Raw genomic sequence first — 27,108 nt, forward strand, 5'->3', positions numbered from 1 at the left:
CTAAGTAAGAATATCGCCCCTGTTGTGGCATTACAAGGGGTTTCTAAAGCAGTGGTTTTCAAACTTTTTTTCTGGCGACCCAGCTGAAGAAAATTACCCCCGGCGGCTCCTGGTCAGCAGCGCAGCTGGTGTGCAGAGGCAGGCTTCCCGCCTCTCCTGGCACCACAGACTGCACTGCGCCCCAGAAGCGGCCAGCAGCAGGTCCGCCTCCCAGGCGGAGACTCACAAGCAGCTCTTGCCCGCAGGCACCGTCCCCGCCCCATTCCTGGCCAATGGGAGCGTGGAGCTGGTGCTCGAGGCAGGGGCAGCACATGGAGCCCTGTGCCCACCCCCCCGCAGAAACGGACCTGCGCTTCTGGGGTGCAGCGCGGTGTCAGAACAGGTAGGAACTAGCCTGCCTTAGCCGGGCAGCATCGACGATGGGACTTTTAACGGCTTGGTTGGCAGTGCTGACCAGAGTCGCTGCGACCCAGTGCTTTCCATTCCGCGACCCACCCACAGTTTGAAAACCACTGTTCTAAAGAGCTGCCATTGCAAAAGTATAAGGGTGTCTGTCTCCTGGGGTGAATATGCTCCTACTGATTCCAGGGAGTGGGTAGGGGAATCCAGTCATTGCATCTGGTGTTCAGAACACAGTGCACAAAAATGCTCTTCAGTCCTTAGCACAGAGGCAACAAAGGACAGTATTATTGGTAGAATTGAGCAATTTGCAGGGAGGGTGTGTCAAATGGTAAATTCATTGAAAAATTCATTTTGGGGGGCCCTGAAACTGTTTACAAATTGGGGTTAAATTTGCAAATAGTTCAGCCAAAAATTTTTTTGGAAATGTCAAAATGAACTGTTTTGGAAATGTTGAAACAAACCATTTTGACGTTTAGTTTTGAAATCCTAGAATCAGACGTGTAGGACTGGAAGGGACCTCGAGAGGTTGTCTTGTCCACTCCCGTCCACTCAAGGCAGGACTAAGTATTATCTAAGTCAACCTGAATGACCTTTTTTGTGGGGGGAGGGGTTAATTTAATCAATAAAAAATTAAGTTCAGTTTCTGTTTGAAACTAACTGGATTTTTTTTTTTTTTTTTTTTCAAACTTCAGTTTGGCCACTGAACTGAAAAAAATCTATTATTCACTCAGCTACATCCATCCTGGCCCATAATAGTTAACAATAAGGCTACACATTTAATCACTTCTCCTGGAGTCCAAGATTGTGTAATTTCCTCTCGATAATAGGCTATTATTAATAATAATTTGTATTACAGTAGGGTTGGAATGCCCCAACCAAGATTAGGGCCCCGTCATTCTGCGAGCTGTACAAACAGGAGACAGTCCCTGCCCCTTACAGGTTAAACAAACAAGTCAGATAAAGTAAGGATTATTATACTTTTATTACATGATGGGGACCCCAGAGAGTTGAAGTGACTTGCCCAGTAGAACACAGATCTTCTGAGTTCCAACCCAGTGCCTTAGCCACAAGACCATCCTTCCTTGCATGCGGCTTTGTGAGACTTGTTTGTGGTCGTGTCTGTAGGATCAGGCTCTAGGACTTGGTGGGGTTTATGAACTATGACTTTATGTCAAACATTTGGCTCTGTATATAGAGACCGTTGTTCCCCCCCCCACATCTGCTGTAGCAATGATCATTTCTAACGGGGTGTTCTATGTGACTTTGTTAACATCAAGAGGCTTGCCAATGGGTGCATGACCTATCAGTATGGGGCTGTAATGCAGATGGATATCAGTAAGTCCCTGCCTGATGGTACATCTGGTAGAAGAAAGACAGCGACTCTCATTAGCACTATTTCCCCAGTTTTAATGAGGCGCTTTGCTGGCACAGCTAATCACAGCAGCTGTCAGTCATCCCCTCTCTGCTAGTTCCAGCGCTGAAGGGGGGAGATCCTGGGCTGAAGTGCCAGTGGGGCATCGGATACAAGAGGCCGGAAGCTGCAGTGAAGCACTCAGAGGAGAGGAAGCATGTGCTCTAGGGACCGAACCCTGCAGCTTGTCAAGCATTTAGCCTTCCCTGGCAGGATAGCTTTTAGGATGCGTTCGCTGTCTCTGGTCATGTAAAAGCTGCAGAAATCGGGTGCTTTAATGTCAAATCTGACTCCGATTCAAAGGCACAGGCAGCAGGAGAGTTGTAATGCGGTAAGAGATGGGTTTGAACTGCTCGCAGTGCAGAAGAGCTTGGAGACTGCTGCAGGGGGTCGATCTGTCCTTCCATTGCCAACTGTCGGAAGACAAACTGCTGAGCTACAATTCATTTGCAAATTTAACACCATCAATTTGGGCTTGAATAGGGACTGGGAGTGGCTGGCTCACTACAAAAGCCATTTTCCCTCTCAATACCAAGGTATTGACACCTCCTCATCAATTATTGGGAATGGACAACATCCACCCTGACTAAATTGCCTTCAACATCGGTTCTCCACTTGTAAGGTAACTCCCTTCTCTTCATGTGCCAATATATATTTATGCCTGTATCGGTAATTTTCACTCCATGCATCTGAAGAAGTGGGTTTTTTACCCACAAAAGCTTATGCCCAAATAAATCGGTTAGTCTTTAAGGTGCCACGTGACTCCTTGTTGTTTTTGTGGATACAGACTAACACGGCTATCCCTCTGATAACTGTAGAAAGGTTCCCCTACAAATACGTTAATGCTGAGATCAGCCACTCTGCACACCATCAGGGTTCATGGTCTTACAGCAGTGATTCATTATTGCCTCTCCAGTTTCCTGATTGTCCCAGACCTGCCCACAGCTGCCCTCACCAGTGGACAGCTCTGCCTAGGGATTCCTAGCTGTAGGACCAGTTTCTCACTGGCTGCAAATCCATGTAGGTGTATTGGCTTCAGTAGAGTGATGTTAACTTGACACCTACTGAAAAGCTGTCCCATAGATATTTTTTTAATTATTATTTTTTTGAAGGGCCAGAGTTTTAATCATCTTGTTTGACATGCACAGCGCAGGCCTTACCACTTACCCCATTAGTTCCAGCAGCGCAAGGAGTTATTTTTCCCTGCTACAATGTTTGTCCAGCTGACACAGCTCCTTGTGTTAAATCTAAACTGAAGATGTGCCGTTTTGTCTGCTGGACCCTCTGTTGTTTAAGGGTTTTGTGTTGGTCTTGAGAGATGGGCTTCTCCACGTTTCATGGGTTGTTCTGACACGTGGTGATCCTCAGATGCAAGGGAGACTCAGCCATGCCCCATGTGGTGGCAGCAGAGGGAGAGAAGGTGACACAGAAGTAACTTTCAGTGGTTCCAAGTCATGACAGGCTGCCCTCCCTGCTGAGAATGAGAACACTGCTCAGTTACGCTGGTTTTACAGCATCTCTGCGCTGGAGGAGCAGCCCCAGCGCTGCCTAATCTGACCTTGCGCCTCTCTTTTTAGAATCCCCTCTGCTTGCTCTTTTTGCCGAATTCTGCTCAAGCCTGGAAATGGTGAAGCCAGTTCAGTTGGAGCGAGCTGTCTGCCAAAAGCAGCCTGCACACAAAACCACAGCAAGGCCAGGATTTCATGGAGTCAACAACTGGCCCCATCTCCCTTTCTCTCTCTGTTGTGATGCTGATAGGATGTGCTCCAGTGCTGGGTCACTTCACCAGCTGATGGTGGGCGTTCAGGAGCACTTGGAACCTAGCTGAGGAAGGCAGAGCAAAGCCAGTGCCTGGATATTAAGGATATTTTTTAAAAAGGAGAGGAGAGGGAATTCAAATGGGAAATAAGAGGGTGCAAAGTGTGGGGAAAAGTTGGATTGAGGCAAGGTGAGGCCCTGGGCGCTCTGTGACACAAATCCTGCACGACAGTCCCATCCCCCAGGCTGTGTGGCAGAGTTGCATCACAGTGGGGTCTGCTTCTTCCCCTGGAAGTGGCATCAAAGACTCCCTTTTGCTCAGAAAAGGCAGGGATGGTGGTGGTTCTCCGCCACCCTTGTATGTACCTCAGCAGCTGGGGTGTAGCTGCTTGGGTGAATGGACCAAACTTCCTGCACTCCTCCCTCCTGGCCAGACACCCAGTTCTCTGTTGTGCTGGTGTTGGCATGTTCCTCCCTGACCACCCACATCCTGACTTGGGTCAGGGAAAGTTTTCGGGTTCTCAGATTCTTGTGGAGTGGGAAAACTGTTTCCCGCCAAGCTCCTGCTAAAAACTTATGGCTTGTTTATACGGGGACACTCTCAGGAGAATTAATTCAAATTAAATAAAGGTGTGAATTTAAAGTGGGTTAGTTAAACCTCTTTAAACCTCTGTATGGATATTCTCATTCAGAATCAAAGTGGCCTGAATTCGGTTTGTTTAAATCAGTTAAGGCCCCTTTAATTCAGAATGAGTGTGCCCACCCAGAGATTTAATGCAGTTTAACTAATCCATTTTAAATTCACACCTCTGAGTTAATTTGGATTAATTTTCTTGCGAGTCCCCATGTAGACAAGCCTTTATTTAAAATAAAGAAAAAAAGTAGAAGATGACAGATGTAATGGCATGACTTTAGGAGCTGGGGTGGTAGGTACAAGCTTATGCTACTTGTGCCTTAAACCATCCCTGAATGAGGTTAATTAACCATTGGAATAGCTTCCCAAGGAATGCAATAGGTTCTCAGTCACATGGAGTCTAAACATCAAGAGTCGGTGTCTGTCTCAAAGATGCTATCATACAACCACAATTTATTGACTTGCGTAATGTTGATTTATGTCGGAATGTAAACGTGCACGACCTGGGAATTCTTGGGTAAAGTTCTGTCCTGTGTCATACAGGAGGCAAAACTGGATAATTGTAATGATCCCTCCTGACCTTAACACTATGAATCGGCACAGTAACGTACCAGTGCCAATGTTAGCCCTGAGACATTCATGCCAGTATTTAGTCAGGGTGGGTGGAGTGTCCTCAAATACAATTTCTTTACTTAACAAATTTCAGAGTAGCAGCCGTGTTAGTCTGTATTTGCAAAAAGAAAAGGAGTACTAGTGGCACCTTAGACTAACCAGTTTATTTGAGCACAAGCTTTCGGGAGCTACAGCTCACTTGCATCCGATGAAGTGAGCTGTAGCTCACGAAAGCTTATGCTCAGATAAACTGGTTAGTCTCTAAGGTGCCACTAGTACTCCTTTTCTTTTTACTTAACAAAGGTTGTCACTGTCCTGTCACCTCAATGATATTTGGGTCTTGGACTCACTGACGCTCTTGTAAAACTCCAAACAACACTGCAGATTGGCATAAAACATTTTTTTTAAACAGCTTCTTCCTACAATGGTTTTCCCTCGCCCCTCTCAAAAATCTGCAAGAAAGTTGAAGTAACTTCTGTAGTTTTATTAATCAAAGGTGAGCGGTTCTGTCTCTGAATTCACAAGCAGAAAGGGCTCTGAACCGTTTATCTTTGTTTCCCCACTCAGTACTGATTTTCAAGAAATAAAATTTTAATTTTATTTCTCAACTTCTACTGTCAACATTTAAAACCTTGGAGCTCTTCCTCATGAAATAGTGATGCTGACTCTTCCTCAGACTTTACTTGCAAGAACACGAAGCTGATGCTCCAAAGGAATGAATAGATTGCTTTCTTTTTCTCCTCATTAACCCCTGTCAGGAATGTGCAGATGGTAAACCCATCATCCCAACCTAGAGAGGTGCATGAGTCAAAGAAACAGGAGTTATATCAGAAGGATCAATTGTTCCTGCCTGGATTCCCATGTAGTCACGTCTCTGCCACCTTGAAGCACTTGCCTTGTGATTTGAATATGCATTTTAAAAGTATGCTCTGATAAGAAGGGTGCAGAAAGGCCCAAAGCAGGAGTAGTGTATTCTCTGGCCACCCATTGCTGGCATATGAACTGATCTCCACTTCTACTGAATATACATGAGGAAGACTTCACTGGACTAACGGTATCCAGAGGAGAATTTATTTTATTTATCTAAATTTCTACTACAGCTAAAAAAAGAGCACACAAATTAGGCTCTGAGCAGTCTTGACAGGCTCTTTAAAAATAGACAATATACGCTTAACTAAACAGATACTCTTCAATTGTTCCCAGAACCCAGTACCTTGTTAATAGCAAAGATATAACAAAAAAACTAATTTCCCCAACACACTCCCCCTCCATTACCCAGCCTATTAGATCTTGCCCCAACTGCTACCCACTCCCTATCCACTGAACCAGGGATAAGGGAGGGGGCTGACAGAATGTATGAAACAAACCTGGACTATTACAGACCAAAGGTGGGAGGGAAGGACAAATTCCAAAGTTATACCTATAGGGCTATCAGCTTGCCTTGATATGTGGAATCACAGTCTGTCTCAAACAGGAGTTATTTATTAAAGAAAACATCTGAAAGCAATAGCCCCAAACAAAGCTTCCACACAACTTGAATTTCCAGCTTTGCCACCCTGGTTTGCAGAGTATCCACATTCCTAGAATTCTGTACAATGCACAGAGATATCTAGTGGCTGAATAATGTACTGCAAGTAAACATACCATTAGATGGTTTAGGTGCCTTTCCTTTCTGCCCCTTGGCAATGTGGCTCGGGGGAGAGGTGAGCTGATAGGGGGAGAACTGGGCTTTCTGTATGTGTAACGCTGCAGGCTTGTCTGGCCTGTAATCTTGGGTGGGTGGGTGTGAGAGAGAGAGAGAGATCCAAGCTCCTGTCTGGAATCAGAATCCATTTGCTAGGTGAAGAGCCACTTGCACAAAGGCAGGGGTACCACTGCAGTAAGAGGGGAGAGCCGTGTTTCGTATTGCAGGTGGTGTGGCTGGCAGAGAGAAGAACAGTTGGAGGGAGGTGAGGCATTTGCCTAGTTTTAGTCATATAAGCTGTGGTGCGTCTTTTGTCGCACACTTGATTCAGTGCATGTGTGCACTAGCCATGCATAATCAAGTCCTGCCCCACATCCATACCAGCACGCTGATCACACAGTTCGGCATCCTGGGTACCAGCGTCCAAGCAGCAGTGCATTCTAGGTGATTTTGAAAAGCTTAGTGGGATGGTTTTGCAGGTGCTCTGGGGATATATGGAAGGAATGGTCAAACTCCCATAATCCAGTGGGAAAATCCCATAAATCCCTGCGGGTATCCCATAAGGCCCCTCTGCGCCATCACCATTTCTAAGCACTTTTTGCAACATGGTAAAATTAAACTCTAAAACCACTGAGTTTCAGAATGAGAGAAAATGATGCAAATTTCCTCCTTGCTGGTCCTCAGGACCAATGTGAAGGGGAGGACTGGAGCCAGCTATATGCGTGTGCTATCAAGCAACTCACAAGACCTGTGGTTTACTTCAGTCATTCACAGCAAACTCAAAATGCAGTTTTGTTGCGAGGACAGATTGAACAATGCACAGTAGCTGTGAATAATTATGACATTTCCCCATATGACGTGAGTTTAAATGATATTTTTCTTATCAAAGCATTTTTTTAAATGTGAAAACATCAAATAAACAAACTTGTAGCAAATTTAATTAATTTTTCATCATATACAACATTTCTAGAATAATTATAAGTTCTGAGGTTTTCCGCCAGCCAAAATCAGTTAGTTTATGAATATTCATGCCAAATGGAAATGGGGGAAAACTTTCAGACAGGAATCAAGATTCCATTAAAAAGAAAAGGAGGACTAGTGGCACCTTAGAGACTAACCAATTTATTTGAGCATAAGCTTTCGTGAGCTACAGCTCACTGCATCGGATGCACTATCGACTGTAATCTATCTGCACTATTAGAGCCAATGCCCAATTGCTACCTATGCTGATGGTACTTTAATGTATACACAGCATTGTCACAAACAATAACAGTTACTGCTGTTTGGAGGGGGGGAAATGCATGCACAATTCTTCAGTAGAAACTTTGGGGGGAGGGGTCACAATATCTCTCTCAAAATTTTTAGATTTTCAGTTTTAAAAAAAGTTTTTTCCCCCAGCAGCTGAAAACCACTTTTTATTTTGTTTTTTGAATTCAAAACATTTTTCAGCTATACATTTATTTTTGATGTTTTCAAGTTAAAAAAAAATTGCTCTACTTAGAATGTTTGGTTTTCAGGTTTTTTTGACAAAAACATGAAAATTTTTTACAAGCCTAGGAATTTTTCGGTGAAAATTTCAGTTGTTTCAAAAACCTTTTTTCCACCAAATGTATTTCTACAGAAAATTGTTGACCTGCTATATAAATAATACTTCCATAGAACCCTGTGTATTCGATAATCTTGGTACCTAACAACTGGTCCAGAATTGTGCTCCTGAATCCGAAATTTCATTTTATTAGTTTTTACAACCCTCATGACTGTGATGATTTGGGGAATCTGTCTTTACAATTGATGAATTCTCTGATATTGGAGGCTCTTTAGGTATATCTGTGTCAGACTGTAGACTCCATTTTCGATGTGGGGTTCTTTACCTCCTCTATTGCCCCTTTACCTCCATGTTGGACTGAAATTCCAACGAGTTGGTAGTATAGTGCTGACCATAACGGCCTATTAAATCAGTGTGCTCTGCCACTGAACTAGAAACATCCTAGACAACAGACTGGCTTCTACTTGGAGAACTGGTTTGTCAGGGGAGAGGTACCTGACAATGAAGTCACCCGTTGAACCTGACCAGGGAGTCACCTCAGAGGAGACTGCAAGGTTATAGAAAGGACAGTAGTGGCTTTCCTTGGGTGGGTGGGTGTGTCTGGCCAGTTTCACTGGCTTAAAATGAGGCAAGCTGCTGCAGGAGCCAGATGAGGTGAGGGAATCCTGCCTACATGAGCTCAGGTGGTTCTTCAAGAACTTCCCCTGGAAGGGTGAGGTAGAGCGAGGGGAAATAATTGTAGGGTTTCTTATTTTTGTATAGATCTGGGTATTTCTCAAAGGATTAAGTAAAGAGCAACAGTGCTGTAGCGTCCTGTGCAAAGTGTGTGTGTGAGTGAGTGTGAGAGAGAGAGAGACCCTACACCTACCGCATACCCCCTCAGAGAGTCAGACAGCAACCCAGAAGGCTCACACCTTTTTTGGAGTTCCAGGAGTGGGTGGTGTTTAAGCTACTGGGGTACCTTGGAGGTCAGCACTGGTCCCAGGGGCCCTGGGTAGGAGGGCTGCAGGGCCCCTTTTTCATTAAGTGGTAACAAGCTGGGAGTCTGTGCTCAGGAAATGTTCCAGAGGGGCCAGGGGAGAAAATAGCCTTGCAACCTGCTGAGAGGATGGGATCATCAGAGCAGTCTGTTGGGAGCCTATCTGGATCTGTGACAGAAGAAAACCTTGAAAACATGAACAAAGACTGCCAACGCAGTCTTGTCTCCCGAGTTGACATAAAGCCTAGAACAACAGCTCTGAGAAAACTGCCCCCTGCCTCTCAAAGAGCTGTTAACACTGAATGCTTCACTCAGTGAGTGTTTAGTGTCTAATAGAAGTTCCCAGCTTAATGTGCTGATCCCACTTTTCCTCCCACACCTCCCCAAGTTTGAAAAGCTCCAGCTGTCTCTTAACTAAATGCCAAAAATCTTGAGTGTTCATCCCAAAACATCTGCTACAGTTATGCATTGTTAGTCCTGTTGAAAATATGGGAATGCTGTAAAATGCATTGAACTTAATCTCATCACCACTAACATAGGGGCTGATGTACTGATTGTGTCATTCGCTGAACCTCTCTGCCACAGGATCCCCAGACTGCTAAAAAATTGTCATAGAGTACATAGAGGCCCGGCTCTTATTGCACCTTTCAATCGAGGCTCTTAATGCTCTTTTGCACACATTAGCTGCATGGGAAGCAGAGAAAGTTGTGCGAGATCACAGAGAGTGTCTCTGACAGAGCTAGGAATTGAACCCAGCAGTCTTGATTCCCAGTCCTCTGCTCTAGCTACTAGACAATGCTCCCACCTCAAAATGGGTCTTTTGGGTTGGAGGCAAATTGAGAATTATAGCTCTGACATGAAGGTGACGTACAGTGACATTGAACTTCTTGTTACACTCCTCCCACAATCCATGCTGTGCTCTTCATTCCTCCTCATCTTCTTCCATGCTGCATTCTCTTCTGTGACCTGCCACCTTGGTGCTCTCACTTGACTAGCATATTTATTTTGTTTGTATCAGATTCCCTCATTCTGTAGCTGTGGGGGCCATTGCTTCAAACCCTGTTAATCTATTTCACAGTTAGAAGGCCCAAAGTCACTTCCAGAACAGCAAGGCCTCTTCTACTCTTACAGACACTGAGTTCAGCTTTCTTGGACATTGGACTCAGGTTACTGCTAAGCTTTTGTGATTAAAATCCAATCAATAGTAATAAATAAAAGTGGCGCCTCACTATGAAAGCAAGAATAAAAGAGCAAACAAAGGAATATATTTCAGTTCTTGCTCAAAAGCAAGCTTGGACACCATTCATTCTTTCAAATAGCAAATATTTGGGCAAAGGGCAAGTTTATTTAGAGAGAGTCACCTCCTTTAACCTTGACCAAGAAACCTTTTCACTGCACAGGCCAGTAAGTGCTAGAGCCTTATTTATTATAAAATTGTTTTCCACAGATCAAAAACACTTTGAATGACAGATGAAAACTTACTAGTCTTTTTTATTAAACCTCTGCCATTTGTTTTACCCATATCTGTTTCCCCATGGAGATATTTCCCTTGCTTAAGATGTGGTGTTGTCGGAATATGATGTAGTTTAGACTCCTTCACAGAACAATGAGCAGAAATGGGGTCCTGAGCAATTTTAATCTCTGTTTATACCATAAAAACCATCCTCAGCACTATCATGTGCACAAGAAGCAGTTACAGGCCATAAAAAGAAAAAATGGAAGTAAAGAAGCACTTTTTAAAACATAATGTAATTTATTTCAAGGAAGAAGATTTACAAACAACTGAATTAAGACCAGAACATTAAGAAGACTTAAACCCTACAGACAATTGCAAATCTGGAACTGGCAGCTAATCAGTGGCGTTCTGCAGAACAAGTAAGTAAGGCATCAGCATACAAGCAAACCATATATTTGTAATCACTCACTCTGCTTATGGTGATATTAAAGGTTCAGGCATTCCCAGATCCCACACTGAGTCAAGTAGCAAAAATGGATAAAGATCTGTCTCCTGATGTAAGCAGGGGAATAGTCCCGCTATTGTGGGGAACTTTCTTGGCTTCTGCACTACCCCAGTGAAGTGGGCTAGCGAAAGGATCTGAGTCCTCGCTCCCACTTCCTTTACCCAGTGGCCTCCCTGCCCTTGAGGACTCCCCTTCCACTCTCCTTTTCTGGCAGAGTCCTCGTAACCGCAACGAGGCTGGGCCCAGGATTCCTGGGGGGCTCGACCCCCAACCCTGCTGTGGTCACCTAGGACAGGGGCTAGGGTGTCCCCACTCCAGGGTACTCTGTCTGCACTGGGCACTCCTCTGACCCATTGACCATTACATACAAGTTAAAGCAAATGCAAGTTATTTAATAAACAGTTAAATTTAAAAAGAATAAGGGAAAATGGGAAAGGTTAAAGGAAACACATCACCCCGCTCTGTGGCAGGGAACATCACAAACAGTGTCTCTGGAACATCCGGGCAGTTCACAGTCTGCTCCTTCTAAGTCCCAGGCCCCTTCTCAGGCCCTGGCCGTGCTGCAGGGATGCTGTGGGTTGGACACTTGCTCTGGTGGTGGCCACACGCTCTCAGGCTCTAAGTGGCAGGACCCTTCTTCCCAGTGCCACCCCAGCCCTGTCGGGGTTACGATCCAAGCCTGGCCTGCAGACCCTCTTGGCTGAGGTGTCTCCCTGTGCTGGGCCCGCTGCCCAAGGTCCCCCTCGCTCTCCCCAGCTGCTCACCGCACCCAGTCCGGACTGCTCCAGCCCCAGCTCCACCACTTGGTCTCTGCACGGCTGCTGCTGCTCTGCCTCCAGCTCCCTGGGCTGCTTCTTTGGCCCCTCTGGCTCTGGTTGCTGCAGCTCTGCTCCCAGGACAGGTCTGCTCTGCAGGCTGCTTCTCTGACTCTGCTCCCAGCACTGACCTGCTTCCTGGGCTGCTTTTCTGGCCCCTCCGGCTCTGGTTGCTGCAGCTCTGCTCCCAGGGCAGATCTGCTCTCTCTGGGCTGTGCCTCTGGCTTTGGGGCAGCAGCTCTGCTCCCAGGACAGGGTCTGCTCTCTTTGGGCTCCTTTTCTGGACCCTCGGGATCTGGTGCAGCTCTGCTCCCCAGCTCAGCTCAGGCCCCTGCTTTCTCCTTAGCTCGGCCCCACTCTGTCTGACCCAGGCAAAACCAGCTCACAGGGAGGATGGGACCTCCCTGGCCTCCTGACTCCCTAATTAGCCTGCCCACCCTGTCATTCAGTCTGACCTGGAGCATTGGTCTCTCCCCATTGTTCCTGGGGGCTGTCAGTCTCAGGGTCCTGATTTCCCATCGACCCTTCCCCCTTTTTAGTACTGGGAGCTAGCAACTAAAACACCCCCACTGAATGTTAGTAAGGGGGCAACAGTCCCCTTACATTAATAAAGCTCCTTGTTCAAAGGCTCTTTCTGGCATGAGGCTTTTCTCTTCTAATACCTTAACCCAGGGGTTCTCAAACTTTTCCAGACCATGGACTACTGCTTGGTAGAGAGATTGCGTCCTGGGCATATTTTAGTCCAGAAGTGGCTGCAATTCAGTGATACATTGTGCATATATACCAAGGTGATAAATTTGTAAAGCAATTTGGGAAAGTTTGTATGTTGCCAAGGTCATCTGGACTGAGAATAAGTCATGACAAAATGTTGAGAAGCGGCTAATGGGATGACTAGTTGTGCAAAGGGGCCTTAAAGTGGGTATACATATGTTCTCACTTTGTGGCCATTTTACATGGCAAGAGAAGCATAAAGTGTAAATGAGAATCTGCCCCTCTGCCTTAACTTTATGTGAGGAAACATGAGTTTGTGTCAATTTGCAAATCTGCAGTAAAAGCCTACACAGTAACTGTTCTGTTTATTGTTGATAAACTTTAATGGGATTTAATTAAGAATATTTACAGGACAGGGAAAGACCATATGGTCCTGTTTATTATGAGCTAATTTGATTTTCCCAAGGATAATTAAAATCAGCTGATGTAACCACCATCTTAACAACTGCAGAAATCTGAGCTTTGCTGCCTTCCAATATACTTATCCCAAACTTCCTCTTGAGCGGAATTACACTAGTGGTTTTCCTGTAACATAGCAACTGCAGCAGAGATCTTCCCAAATTGAGTTGCCAGGCGCTTAAGTAGGAACTTATTTTCTTACAGATATAAAAATTTTTGAACTACTTTAAAGGCAATGGGATTTTTTTTTTTTACCTGTTTCTATAAAACTGGAGAGTGATTGCTGTTCCATCTCACTCTTGAATTTGATTTTCATCAGTGAGAAAAGCTAGGATATATTTCTGGCAGCAGGGCTACACTCAAGTGTTTGAAAAAAATGTTTCTGTGGATGTCTGATGAGACTTAGCCAATTCAAGCTTGTATTTAAATGCCCTGAAAAGCAAATACATTTTTTTTTAATGCTCAAAATTTGGAAAATCTGAAAGGTGCTGTGAAGCTATTTTAGATCATTATATAGCTGCCAGTATCTGAGTGCCTACTAGTCTTTAATGGATTTATCCATTGGGAAGTGCTATTATCCTCATGTGAACAAGAGAGGCACAGAGAGATTAAGTGACTTACCAAAGGTAACACAGCAGCTCTGTGGTGGAGTGAGGAATTAAACCTGGGTCTCCCACCCTAGCCCCAGGGCCATCTTCCTCCGTAGTTGAAATTGCCCACGATTAATTCCAAAGGTCCATAGTGCATGGATAATGCACCCCAAATAATCTTGGGTGTTTGGAGAGAGCGGGTGGCTTGTAATGGGCCTTTTGCAGCTTTTTTCCTCTAGCCTGCACGTGAAATCAGACTATGGCATGTAGTAGTGGAAAGTCATGAGCATTTGCTGGCTCTTTGATGGCCTATATAAGTAAAGTGCATTGGGGGGATCTCAATGCATGACCTAGTGGACAAGTTTCCATGCTGCAAAGCTAATTTTCATTCCCAGGCTTTTGAAACCTGTGGAGGGTCACTGGAGTGGGGTGAGCATTTAGTTAAATTGCCTGGCTTGTTGCACAGAGAGTATTTTTAAGTTATAACAAGGGCGCCTAGAGCACCTCTCTTAGTAGCTGCAGAAATTAAATAAAGTACCAAAACTACAACTAGACTGGCACCCACAGTGGCGATGCCAGCAGAGAGACAAGGCGACAGAGGCTGGACTCCCCTATTTCAGTCCCTGGGGCGGGGGGTCAGTCTAGCCAGAGCTGTCTGAGGGAAGACTGCATGGCTTATACTGCACCTGTACATTGAATATTAATGCATTATGATCTAGCACCACAGTGTACTGACAACTTTTTAGGTATGTTGTAGACAAGTGACTCTAGGCCTTCCAGTCTGTCAGTCTGTCGTCCTTCCTGTTGTTGGCTGCATCACCAACAGCTAGTGTAGTTTTCTAAACAGCTACTTTAGGGCTACAGCTGTGTGGCTCTGCCAAATATAAAGGGTCAGCTAGACATATTAGGGGGAACATATTCTTATAAAATGGCTACCCTATTCTGGGGAGAACGAGTATATATCAGGGAGCTACAGAGGAAGATGTTGGTTCATTACTGATAAAACATTACTGAAGCAATAAGACAGCTGGGTTTTAGTCACTGTCAGTTACTTTCATATTTACATCCTGGTTTTGTTGTGGGGTTTTTTTCAGAACACAGTTTTAAATAATTTCCCCTCCTCCCTTTAATTTGACTAGGAGAGAAGGGACCAGGAAAAGTTTAAGACCATGTGACATATAGCATGAAAGAATCTTCTTCCACGCTATAAAATTAAACAAGAATGTTGACTTCCTGCCAAGTGTTAGCAAATATCTGGGAACTTGCAAGCCTGCTTGCCAGTGGAGGAAAAATCAGTGATGCAGAGTCTGCATTATTTTAAGGGTAACTTGTTTTATTGCACATATACGCCAGTCCTAGAACAGAGGTGGACAAACAGCATGCAGAGCTATTCCTTTTTTCAGGATTCTCAGCCTAATGTCAACATCTGGTTCCCAGGAAGCAATTTTGCTTCAAGAGTTGGCCTTGAGCTGAGAGCAAACTCTCTTCCCACCACTAGCATAACTCCCTCACCAAGGAGCACTGCCTCTACACAGAACCTTGCATAACCAAAAATGAACAACACAGCATGTCTTCATAAGACTGAACATTTGCTTGCATGCTAAGAAAAAGAACTTGGAAAATTATGTGTAACAAGACCACGGTGACACCTGCCATAATATTGTAAAACAAAGGATGAAGAAAAAGATGGACCAGCGGAGAAAATATTAAACTTCAGAATCCAGAAAAATCCCCTCTGTGGTGCTTGCACTGTGAGATAGGGTGAACCTTAATTTGATTCCCAGAGAAGATAGATCTTGCTACAGAATGACAGTTCACCCTCAGGGCCTCTGCTAGATTGGTGCAGCTGTTGGCTATTCAGTGCCTATAGTGCTTTCTGCTCTGTGGGTCCCTTCCTTTCCAAAGCTCCTTTCCTGCCCATTGCTCACACTCCCAATTCTGCAGAGGGTTGTGGTATTCATGGTGTGTGAATCCCTATACTCTCCTCTGTAAGCCTTGTTCAAACCCTGCACAGACAGATTATGAAAATGCACTATCTAATAATAAAACATGATGTGCGTTCATTTCAAATAGTGATTAAAACTGGAGACATTACAGAAATACATTTGGATATTATCCCAAGTTCAGTGACCTTCACATAGGCCTGGGATAATGCAAACCCCTCTCTCTCTGATGTCAGGCTCAGGTTTATAATGATAAGGGCTAATCTAAAATGTGTTATTCTGAACAGGAAAATATTTCCATTTCCTCCTTTTGATGTAACTGCTTCTAGTTTTCCATTACTAAGGACCCATCTTTGAAGTGCTTTTTTCTTTATACATAATTGATAGCAAGATAAAATATTAACATTATTTTTGTTATATAATTTGATTGTAGTCTGCTGTTCTCATTCTATATTGTTCTGAGAGCAATTATGTTTCCAAGTTTAAAGGGACGCTGTCAAGGTTGGAAGGCTCAAATCTGACCTACTGTTTTCTTTACAAGGCCCCTTGTAATTCTCTTCAATCAATGCCTGCAGTCAAGAGCAGTTCTTCAATAACTAAGTGCCTGACCCAATACTCATAAGCATCCCTGCACTAACAAACTGGTGCACAGTCTCGTTCCTCCTCAGAAATCCTATAATAGCAAACCAGCATGCATAGCCATTAGTGCTCATGAGTAAGGCTCCATGTTTGTCATGGAGGTCACGGAAGTCATGGATTCCGTGACTTTCCGTGACCTCCATTACTTCTGCAGCGGCCAGTGTGCCTGGCCCGGGGGCTGGGGCACTGGCCGCTGCTGGGGCAGTCTCGGGCCCCCCTGTCTCCCAGCAGCAGGAGTTTGGGTATTAGGGGGGGTTGGGGTGTGGGGCTGTGCTTACTTGGGAGGGGGGTTCCCCGGAAGGGCAACAGGAACTCCCTTCCTGCAGCATCCCCAGGTCTGCCCTCCCAAGCTGCCCTACCCCAAAGTTTTAGTCAGGGGTATATAGTAAAAGTCATGGACAGGTCACAGGCTGTGAATTTTTGTTTTCTGCCCATGACCTGTCCATGACTTTTACTAAAAATACCCATGACTAAAACGTAGCCTTACTCATGAGAAACCCTACAATAGACAAAGCAGTCCAGATCTGTGCTTTGTTCCCTGTCTCCCTGTACTTCAGTTTCCTTATCTGTAAAACTGGGATGATTCATGGCTGGAAGGTAAAGCTAGATAAATTCAAGCAGACAATAAGGAGCACACTTTTAACAAGAGGGGTAATTAACCATTGCAGCAACTTACCAAGAGGTGTGGCAGATTCTCTGCCACTTGGATCTTTAAATCAAGATGGGGTGTCTCTTTCTAAAAGATACTCTTTAGCACAACCCCAAGTTTTTGTGTTTGATGGAAGAATGAGTGAAATTCTCTGGCCTGTGCTATACAGGAGGTCAAACTGGATGATGTAATGGTGCCTTCTGACTTTATAATCGACGAGAGTGCAGTGCATCCAGACAGTGCCACGAGAGGCAGAAGGTACAAAGGGAACAAAGCACTTTGGAAAAATTTTAAATGTTTAAGAGACTGAGGCTTGCAGAGGGCGAAATTCACCTGTGTGCGTTACATAGCATCACATAGCAGCATCCATAAGTAACGTTTTCTATCATCTCTGTTTGGCTAGAAGACTCCGTACCATACTGGTGGACGCTGTTCTGGCCTCAGTTATTCATGCTGTCATCACTTCTCTGTTGGACTACAGCCGTGCACTATACCTGGGCAGGAAGGCTTCAGCATTTAGACCAAGTACCAAGCACAGCAGCTCATCTCCTCAGCCACAAGTGGTACTGCAGGCATATCAGACCTGTTCTCCACTCCCTGTACTGGCTTCCCGGAGAAGATTGAATTGAGTTCCAGGTCTTGGTTCTGACTTCAAGGCACTCTGTAGTCTAGACCCAGGATATCTAAAAGATCCTAAATCTATAGGTTGAAGACGATGGTCGACAGTGATCCTCTGGTACAATGAAACATAAAAACGGCCATACTGGGGCAGACCAATCATCCATCTAGGGCTGTATCCTGTCTTCTGACAGTGGCCAATGCCAAGTGCTTCAGAGGGAATGAACAGAACAGGCGATTATCGAGTGAGCCATGACCATCTTGGCAAATAGGCATTGCTAGACCTATCCTCCATGATTTCACCTAATTCTTTTTTGAACCCAGTTATACTTTTGGCCTTCACAGCATCCCCTGACAATGAGTTCCACAGGTTGACTGTGCGTTGTATGAAGAAATACTTCCTTTTGTTTGTTTTAAAGCTGCTGCCTATTAATGTCATTGGGTGACCCTAGTTCTTGTATATGAGAAGGAGTAAATAATACTTCCTTATTCACTTTCTCCACACCATTCATGATTGTGTAGACTTCTATAATATCCCTGTGTGATGGGGTGACTGCCCCACACTCACCCTGCAAGGCTTAATGGAGGCCAGATGGGCCAGTTAACTCATTAGGCAGTTGATTCAGGAGGTTCAGCTGGGCAGAAATAGGTGGGGCCTATAAAGCCCAAGAACTGAAAGCAGAAGAAGATGCTGGGAAAAGGTAGACACCCCAGGAGGAATGAATGGGGACTGTACGCTGCAGTCACTCCCTGGGAAGAGGGAGGAGGCTTTGGGAACTGGTAGGCCCAGGAAGAAAAGGGGAACCAGTGGTAGGAAGCCGCCAAGGGATAGAATCATAGAATATCAGGGTTGGAAGGGACCTCAGGAGGTATCTAGTCCATCCCCCTGCTCAAGGCAGGACCAATCCCCAACTAAATCATCCCAGCCAGGGCTTTGTCAAGCCTGACCTTGAATCTTAGGCTATTTTTTTATAAATTGTAATCTACATAAAGACAGGTTTCAGAGTAACAGCCGTGTTAGTCTGTATTCGCAGTTTCCACAGTATGCATCCGATGAAGTGAGCTGTAGCTCACGAAAGCTTATGCTCAAATAAATTGGTTAGTCTCTAAGGTGCCACAAGTACTCCTTTTCAATCTACATAAAGTTATTCTAAATCACAGTCTTCACACTCACTGTTTATAGACTTTTGTAACTTAAGTCATTCTGCAACTGTCACATCATGATAGAGATTTCTGACTTTTAGTTGTGCAAATGATCCACATCCAAGACTTGTCTACCTACAAATGACTTTGTTCTGGCAAGCGAATGTTGTATTGTTTCTGTCTCAAAGACCAGATATGATTTTCCTTCATTTAACCTTCAGTGTTGCTGGAAATAAGACTCAGAGTAGCAGCTGTGTTAGTCTGTATTCACAAAAAGAAAAGGAGTAAGTGAGCTGTAGCTCACGAAAGCTTATGCTCAAATAAATTTGTTAGTCTTAAGGTGCCACAAGTCCTCCTTTTCTGTTTGGAAATAGGACGACACCCTTCAAAAGGGCAGTCAATGTGGGTTATTTGGGTTCTTCTCTTTGCTCATGTAGAGGGGTTTTGGTTCAGAAGAAAGCAGCTACTATGAAAATCAGTTTTCAGAGTAACAGCTGTGTTAGTCTGTATTCGCAAAAAGAAAAGGAGTACTTGTGGCACCTTAGAGACTAACCAATTTATATGAAAATCAGTGTCATTCTTGGCTCTTAGTGTTTCAGATTTTAACTCAGTTAAGTTTAGGAGTATCATAGAATCATAGAATATCAGGGCTGGAAGGGACCTCAGGAGGTCATTTAGTCCAACCCCCTGCTCAAGGCAGGACCAATCCCCAACTAAATCAGCCCACCCAGGGCTTTGTCAAGCCTGACCTTAAAAGCCTCTAAGGAAGGAGATTCCACCACCTCCCTAGGTAACGCATTCCAGTGTTTCACCACCCTCCTAGTGAAAAAGTGTTTCCTAATATCCAACCTAAACCCTTCCCCACTGCAACTTGAGACCATTACTCCTTGTTCTGTCATCTGCTACCACTGAGCAGAACAGTTTAGCTCCATCCTCTTTGGAACCTCCTTTCAGGTAGTTGAAAGCAGCTATCAAATTCCCCCTCATTCTTCTCTTCCGCAGACTAAATAATCCCAGTTCCCACAGCCTCTCCTCATAAATCATGTGCTCCAGCCCCCTAATCATTTTTGTTGCCCTCCACTGGACTCTTTCCAATTTTTCCACATCCTTCTTGTAGTGTGGGGCCCAAAACTGGACACAGTACTCCAGATGAGGCCTCACCAATGCCGAATAGAAGGGAATGATCACTCCCTTGATCTGCTGGCAATGCCCCTACTTATACATCCCAAAATGGCGTTAGCCTGCTTGGCAACAAGGGCACGTTGTCGACTCATATCCAGCTTCTCGTCCATTGTAACCCCTAGATAATTTTCTGCAGAACTGCTGCCTAGCCACTTGGTCCCTAGTCTGTAGCAGTGCATGGGATTCTTCAGTCCTAAGTGCAGGACTCTGCACTTGTCCTTGTTGAACCTCATCAGATTTCTTTTGGCCTAATCCTCTAATTTGTCTAGGTCCCTCTGTAGCCTATCCCTACCCTCCAGCGTATCTACCTCTCCTCCCAGTTTAGTGTCATCTGCAAACTTGCTGAGGGTGCAATCCACGCCATCCTCCAGATCATTAATGAAGATATTGAACAAAACCGGCAGGGTTGTTCAATAGAGACAAGGCCTAGACTGCTGAGCTGAGGGGCCCTGGGCTGGAACCCAGAGAAGAGGGCAGGCCCAGGTTCCCCTACCAGCCACCGGGTCAGAGGCACCAAAGCACTGAGTGAGAGGACTGCCTAGGACTACTGAGGAGCTAACCACCCCCCGGAAGGGGCTGGGGGACACCGACAGTGACACAGCCGGAGAGCCAAGCCATGAAGAGGACACTGCGGTTCCTGATGGAGTAACGATGTGGAAACCATGACAGGGGGCCTCAGCCTCGAGCTAATCCCCAGAGTACCAGGAGGAGGCACCAGTCTGGCAGTGAGTGACACCCCCCTTAGTTGTCTCTTTTCCAAGCTGAACAGTCTGTCTTTTTAACGTCTCCTCATATGGAAGCTGATCTATACCCTTAAGCATTTTGTTGCCCTTTGCTGTACCTTTTCCATTTCTAATATATCTTTTTTGAGATGGGGTGATTAGAACTGCACGCAGTATTCAAGGTGGGGGCATACCATGGATTTATATAGAAGCATTATGATATTTACTGCTTTATCTATCCTTTTCCTAGTGGTTCCTAACAGTCTGTTCGCTTTTTTGACTGCTGCTGCTCACTGAGCAGATGTTTTCAGAGAAATATCCACAATGACTCCCAGATCTCTTTCTTGAGCAGTAACAGCTAATTTAGATCCCAATATTTTGTATGTATAGTTGGGATTATGTTTTCCAGTGTGCATTACTTTTCATTTAGCAACATTGAATTTCATATGCCATTTTGTTGACCAGTCACCCAGGTTTGTGAGATCCCTTCGTAACTCTTAACAGTCTACTTTGGACTTTCTTTGACCTTGTCTTCTATAACATAAGTGACAGTAATATGTATATTTTAAAACAAACAAAACCCTACTCAAACAAGACACTCCATTGCACGTGCTTTTCCCTCTGGGGGAGAGGATAAAAGAACAAACAACATGTGACTAATATTCCTCACATTGCTTAAAGCACGACGGGAAGGTGCTCAGGTATTATGCTGATGAATGTGTGTAGGCTAGAATAGAATGTGCAGAAGGGCAGCTCAGTACTATTGCTTAACTCCCCCAAGGCCTACATGCTACTGGGCTACCAACCACAGGGCTGAAGCAGGACTTCATTGGTTACCTGGGCCTTGTGCTGGATCCTCTGGACATGATTTCACCCACTGAGTCTCTCCTTTAAGAACAGAAGGCTCCTGCTTGGTGCTCATGGTTCTAATATTCCTTGCAATATTCAGCTCACATAAAATATTGTCAGTGCTGAAGGGCCTATTAGACTGTTGTGGGGTCTGACAAATTATATGTAATATAATGACCTGTTTTTGGAGGATTGAGGGACAAAGGGCCTCCAACTAAAATTAAATGCATAAAGAGGCCTTTCCCTTTCATATGACTTTACTATTCCTAAAGTGTCAGCATTAACAACTTGGTGTTTTTGCCGAGCAGCGTCGATTACCACGTTTCATTACAATTAACTGCCTCAGACAGGCTGTACTTGATGAAACTTTACCATAAAAGAGACTGAAATAGTCAAGGAAATATCTGCTGGTCTCCTCTTCAAGCTGTAAATGAGGATGGTCAAGACTCAAATTAGTTCTTACAAAAAAGAAATTGTTTTCTGAAGCTAATCTCCAGGGCTTCTGTACTTTCTCACATGTTATTGAATTACATTTGCTTCCAGGCTGTAAAGAATGGTTTGGATTCCATTAATCACAACCGTGACACCTCAAAATGGTGTAACCTTCCCTTTTCGTTTCATATTTTATTCATGTGGATTTTAGTGGCACCTCTCAAAAGTTAAAATGACCGTATTCAACCACAGACAGCTGCGATTTCATTATCGTTATTGAACTGCTTGTGGTAGAGTGCTATCCCTTTAAGAGCAGGGACTTCAGTGTTGCCTAGGACTTGTGCTGGCCTCTCTGCATTGGGCACATTTTGCCCTAAGGTGCCTTTCTGTGAGTGCTTTGAAAGGCTGTGCATTTCCCCATTAATACACTCCTTCTTCATCCTCTGAAAGTGCTTTGGAATCTTGTAAAATCAAAGAGAGACAGCTTGTGTGTATCGTAATAATAAGCAAAGAGCATACGTAAGCTATTGAATGGGCCAGGTGGTGGGGGATGTAGAACCTGGAGCCAGAAAAGAAGATGCATGTTTGCATGTCAGATGCCAGTGGTTGGAGAGACTGAATGGCTCAGAAGTTTGGAAATAAGAGAAGGGCCTAAACTGACAAAAATTACTGGTGGTTTTGGGTGTCTCAGTTCGTGAGTGGACTCTTTTCTTATTGTTTATGAATATTACAGTAGTGACTGGGAGGCCTTGGACTGCCTGGTGCTAGGCACTGTACAAACACAGAATAAAAGATGAGCCAACGAGTTTACAGTCTAAGGTCTTGTCTACACTTACAGCAGTGCAGCTGCGCTGCTGTAGTGCTTCATGAAGACACTCCTCCTGTCGGCGTAGGTAATCCGCCTCCCTGAGAAGCGGTAGCTGTGTCAACAGGAGAAGCCTTCCCCTCCACATAGCACTGTCTATGCTGGGGGCCTAGGTCAGTATAACTATGTCGCTCAGGGGTGTGTCTCTCCAATATCCGTGCCCCAACCTGCATCTGAAACATGGCGTGCATTCCCTGTGGATATTCAGAACATCCAAGCTTACGTTGGACTGGGTTAGTTTTCAAAAATTTGGGATTTATAAACCCTCCTGCTTCAGGGCATAAACAATCCAACAGAGAAAGGGTTAGGAAAAAACTTCCCCGAAGGGCAGATTATTCTATAATTGCTCACTTCAGGGTCCCTGCATCTTACTCTGAAGCATCTGGTAGGGCTGCTGCTGGAGACAGGATGCTAGGATAGATGTGACTGAAAGTCATTGTTAGCCAATAGCTGTTTCACTGATGCATGTGCTAGGAGCTGGTTAGGGAGTCTCTGGCCAGTTCCCAGGGGATGCGTATGTCACCATCACTGGCAGTAATTGGCACCCTTGTTAACAAGCTCAGCAAAAGGGCCAAGAATTGGAAACAGAACCTCTGCCCTACAGACTCATAGGGTTTAGGGTAGAAGGGACCATCAGATCACGTAGTCCGACCTCCTGTGTAGCACAGGCCATTAAATTTCACCCAGTTCACCTGTACTGAGCCCAATAACTTGTGTTTGGCTAAAGCATTGTAACCTTTTATTTTATAAAAGTTCTCAGCAGGGGTAATACCCTTTAGAATATTTACTTCAATTAGGAAGCAACGAAGGCAGGGCTGCCTTCCGAACAGAGAACTCCTACGAGAAAAGATCAGGGGCCAATGCAGGCAGTCACTCTAACGGCCCCACAGACACCCCACGAGATCTTTGGGTGGGACTACGTTATCTTCCGGAAAGGCATCTGGCCTTCATTTGAAGACATCAAGAGATGGAGAATCCACCACTTCCTTTGATAGTTTGTTCCCATGGTTAATCACTCTCGCTATTAAACGTTTGTCTAATTTCTAATTTGTCTGGCTTCATCGTCCAGCCATTCATTCTTGTTTTGCCTTTCTCTGCTAGATTAAAGAGTCCTCTAGTACCTCATATTTTCTCCCCATGAAGGTACTTACACAGCGTTACCTCTGAATCGTCTTCTTGATAAGCTAGGCAGATCAAGCTCTTTCAGCCTCTCACTGTAAGGCATTTTCTCAGCTCCCGAATAATTTTTGCAGCTGTTTTCTGCACCTTTTCCAATTGTTCAACATCCTTTTAAAATGTGGACACCAGAACTGGATGAAGTATCCTAGCAGTGGTTTCGCTTATGCAGAGGAACTACGTCCAGTTCAGACTTGAGGCTTATTAGCAGAACATGATTAGGCAGCTTGCATAGCTGTTTCCTGCTGGGAGTAAACTGTGCTTTGATTTAACAACAAATCCATTTTCTCCTGTAAAGTTGAGAATGTCATTGGGCTCTAGGGGAAGATAGTGACCCAGAGACCTCCTGAACAATTCTCATTCGCTGGTGCAAAGGAGAGGTGCCGCCAGTGCTCAGCCTGCAGAGAGCACTCAGATTTTATTTTGAAATAAAATAATGCATCCGGCTGGCTGCCCTGCTCTGCTTTTTGGCAGGAAGCTGGTGGTCAGAGGTAGGATGTGGCAGGCACTAGGAGATGGAAAAGCTGCCCTGAAAGCACTGTGCTACAAGATACACTCGATGGAACACCCTTGAACAGGCAACACAGACTCCTCCCAAGAGAAGTCAGGTGACCCATCCTTTAATGAGTTACAGCGAGCTTGTGTTCCAGTTCCCCACAGGGCAGGGGCTTCTGAAGCAGACTGAGGGGTAGGAAGGATGGGGAATTTCTCTGGAGAGTTATCAGATTTCTGGCTGACTCTTGAGGCTTAGCACTAGGTTAAGAATTACACAGCTGCAAACCAATCCTCTTATGCCAAACAGCAAATACAGATGTTTGCCGCCAATGCTCATCTGAGCAAAGAACCCTTCTGATTCCTGCAGGGACATCTGGTCACTTTACTTTTGATCTCCTTGCCTCTTGTTCCATGAGTAATTTAGCCACGTGGGGGTCTGGGACAATTGACAGAGAGTTTTTGCTCATGATGTGCCGAGAGCTCAGAGAGTAATCTTAATCCAGTGTGGCAGGGCAAGGATGGCTCTGCAGCTGCTCATCAAATGGCACAGTGCTGCCGAGGTTCAGCCAGGCAAGAGAGAGGATTCCATTCGCATTTCTGCTAAAGCTTCAGTTGTCACCTTGGATTATGGGGGGAAAGTGCTGACACATCAGCCTCCTGGCCCCCACCAGGGGCTCAGGGCTCAGTGTTTATCATTTTTGTAACATTATCTTGGGGGAATCCTGCCTGCTCATTGTGTCAGATGCCAATCATCCAGGCCACTGTGTTTGCATATCTGTCTCCTCCGTTCCAGTCCTATGTTGTTTTAACACAAGGTTCCGCTTGTGCAACTTTCTCAGACATTTTCAACTACTCCCATTTTACTGTGCTGTAATTACTTCTTTTAAATGTGGGGCGGGGGCAGAGAAATACCCTCTGGATAACACAATCCTGACCAGCTCTGTAAATGACAGGGTGAGCCACAATCCCAATATTTTGGGCTTTTGATCAATATTGCATTATTACAGTACTGAGCAGTGACCAGAACAAGTCCCAGCCTCTTTATTTCTGTCTGTGATTGCTGGTTTAGAGATACTGTGCGAACGGGCATTTGTTCACAGCTAGTCCCAGGCAGAACACGCACAGAACTCCCTGTTGCACTCACAATTTCACAGTAATTTCAGATTTGGCTGTGTGCATGTGCCCTGTGATAAATATTTAACAAGGGAGAGAAAATGGCTGAGTGATTTGCATTGTTCATTACACTTACTGTACTATCATGCCCTGTGTACGCACTCACAATATAGCATCCGATTTTCAGCTGGGGTTGCACTGAAAATGGAGGGAGGGTATTGTGGGGAAGGATTTCAGTTGCAGGAATGTTCCGGTCTGTCCCAGAAGTCAGTATGAGAGGGCACCAATGCCAGACCGGGCCTTAAGCCTTCCTGACATGTCACTGCTAGCTATGTACCACTTATGACCTGTTTTAATCACCAAAGTGGGACACAGGCCTTGAGGTTTCGGGGAATTTCACCCAGAATATGTATCTTCTTTGTGCACCCATCACCATAGTGTCAGGTCACCAACGCTGGAATAGTGTGAGCAAGATGCAAAAACCAAGGGCATTAATATAGTGAGATGATGCCAACATCTCAGGAGGTAAAATCTACAGCATAATAGGCCCAGTTTAGTCCTGCTGCAACTCTGGAAGCTTCCCTGGAGATGCAGTAGGGCTGAGTTTGGCCCAACATAGCCACAATACTAAGGAGATTTTCATAGATTCAAAGGCCAGAAGGGACCATTGTGATCAGTCTGACCTCCTGAATAACATAGGCCAGAGAACTTCCCCAAAATAATTCTTAGAGCAGGTCTTTTAGAAGAACATCCAGTCTTAATTTTAAAAGATGGTCGATGATGGAGAATCTACCACAAATGTTGGTAAATTGTTCCAATGTTTAATTACTCTGACCTTTAAAAATGTGCACCTTATTTCCAGTCTGAATTTGTCTAGCTTCAACCTCCAGCCATTGGCGATCATGCTAGACCTTTTTCTGCTAGACTGGAGAGCCTGTTATTAAATATTTGTTCCCCATGCAAATGTATTCATTTACAGTTAGCCATATTAAAATGCATATTCACTCAGTTTACTAAGTGATCCAGATCACTCTGAATCAGTGACCTTTCCTCTTCATTGTTTACGACTCCCCCAGTTTTTGTGTCATCTGCAGACTTTATCAGTGATGATTTTATGTTTTCTTCCAAATCATTGATAAAAATGTTAAATAGCATAGGGCCAAGAACCGATCCTTCCAGGACCCTACTGGAAACAGACATGGTCAATAACAATTCCCTATTTACAATTCTATTTTGAGATAAATCAGTTAGCCAGTTTTCAGTCCATTTAATGTGTGCCATGTTAATTTTATTTCATTCTCATTTTTTAATCAAAGTATTGTGTGGTACCAAGTCAAACGCCTTACAGAAATATATCACATCAACACTATGACTTTCATCAATAAAACTTATAATCTTATTTAAAAATATCATTTGTTTGACAGGATCTATTTTCCAAAAAAATGTTGGTTTGCCATAATTATCCTCCTTTAATTCTTTATTAATTGAGTTTCGTATCAGCCACTCCATTATCTTGCCCGGGATCGATGTCATGCTGACAGGCCTATAATTACCTAGGGCATCCCATTCACCCTCTTTAAAAATTGGCACAGCATTAGCTTTCTTCCAACCTGGAAGTTCTCCAGTACTCCAAGTGTAATTAAATATCAACATTAATGGTCCAGTGTGCGTCTCATCCAGCTCTTTTAAAACTCTTAGATGCAAGTTGTCTGGCCCTGTT

At 44.6% G+C, this 27,108-nt stretch overlaps 1 protein-coding gene across 3 annotated transcripts in view; it reads left to right on the forward strand.

Moving 5' to 3' along the window:
* The first annotated feature begins 1,892 nt into the window (after nucleotides 1-1,892).
* Nucleotides 1,893-27,108, forward strand: part of LOC141976200 (angiogenin-2-like) — a 312,479-nt gene continuing 287,263 nt past the window's right edge. For all 3 annotated transcript variants that reach the window (XR_012636087.1, XR_012636085.1, XR_012636086.1), the window contains exons 1-2: nucleotides 1,893-2,435; nucleotides 10,790-10,901. The gene's annotated coding sequence lies outside the window, so the exon portion shown is untranslated. The remainder of the gene's footprint in view (nucleotides 2,436-10,789; nucleotides 10,902-27,108) is intronic.

The sequence above is a fragment of the Natator depressus genome, chromosome 23, assembly GCF_965152275.1.
Source record: "Natator depressus isolate rNatDep1 chromosome 23, rNatDep2.hap1, whole genome shotgun sequence".
Lineage (NCBI taxonomy): Eukaryota > Metazoa > Chordata > Testudines > Cheloniidae > Natator > Natator depressus.